Below are 1,518 nucleotides of genomic sequence, written 5' to 3'. Positions count from 1 at the left end.
GGTGTTGGCACATTTGCCAACACATCATTGGCGACGAGGCAACGGAAAGGGTTTTGTTCTTTCTAATTGCTTACATTTACTTGTGTCATGGCTTCGCCAGATGTACTGTCCGAATTTTATCGCTTGCAGAATCAGCAGACGCAGGCATTATTGGATGCCCTTGGACAGCTCGTCCAGGGTCAACGTGCACTGCAAAACGATGCGGCCGCCGCCGCTTCACCGCTACCGCAGCCTCAACTCGCAGTTGCACCGCCTTTTAGGGCCTACGACCCTGCGCACGAGACATGGACTGAGTGGTCACGCCAGTTTGGATTTCATCTCGCCGCCTACAGAATTCAAGGTAATGAGCGGCAGCCTCACTTATTATCCTGTGTCGGTGTGTCCACCTATCGTGTGATAGTGAAATTGTTTCAGCAATATTTACAATCTATTTGTGCGTCGGTCCCTACTGCTGCGAACTATCTGGACGATATTGTGATCTCCGGAAAGACAGCCGACGAGCATTTAACACACCTACGAACATTATTTCAGGTATTGCGACAAAATGGTCTTCGCTTGCGGAAGGACAAATGTGTGTTTTTTGCTCGGGACTTGCCGTATTTGGGACATGTCATCAATGCCCAAGGCATACATCCGAGTCCAGCGCACCTCCGTGCCATCCAAGATTTGCCTTCGCCACAGAATATGAAACAGCTACAGAGTGTGTTGGGTAAAATTAACTATTATCATCGCTTTCTGCACAATGCCTCTTCCATTTCAGCTCCGCTTCATAGCTTACGCCGTAAGGGTGTTCCGTTCGTCTGGACGACGGAATGCGAACGCGCCTTTAGCCAGTTGAAATCGGCGTTGCTTTCAAATACTTGCCTTACGCCATTCGATCCCCAGAAACCCCTTTTGTTGATGGTAGATGCATCGGAATTCGGGATCGGTGCTGTGCTTGCGCACAAAGTTGGCTCGCATGATCGCCCTATTGCCTTTGCGTCAAAATTGCTCTCGTCTGCGCAAAGAAATTATTCCCAGATAGAGAAAGAAGCTTTGGCTCTCGTCTTTGGTGTTACAAAGTTCCATGATTTCTTGTATGGTCGTCACTTTACCATCATCACAAACCACAAACCTTTGACGTCGCTTTTTCATCCGAACAAGCCTGTACCTCCGCGTACAGCGCAGAAATTCATTCGCTGGTCTATTTTCCTCTCGCAGTACCGCTACGATATCTTGTATCGGTCCACTGCTAAGCACGGCAACGCTGATGCGTTGTCCCGTTTGCCTGTTGCTGAGGATAAAGCATTCGATTCTTCCGAACTTGCTTGCATGTTCATAGATGCGGAAACCGATGAAGTGGTCGAATCGTTTCCGATGGATTTTCGTCGTGTAGCTACAGCCACAGCTGCTGACCCTGTCCTTGCTACCGTTTTGCGTTTTGTTGCTACGCAATGGCCTTTGTCAAAGTCTCGGATCGAGGATCCGTTGGTTTGCCGATTTTTTGCTCATAAGGAGAGACTTTTTGTTCGACGTGGT

The sequence above is a fragment of the Schistocerca americana genome, chromosome X, assembly GCF_021461395.2.
Source record: "Schistocerca americana isolate TAMUIC-IGC-003095 chromosome X, iqSchAmer2.1, whole genome shotgun sequence".
NCBI lineage: Eukaryota > Metazoa > Arthropoda > Insecta > Orthoptera > Acrididae > Schistocerca > Schistocerca americana.
Note: the sequence above shows the minus strand (reverse complement) of the source record.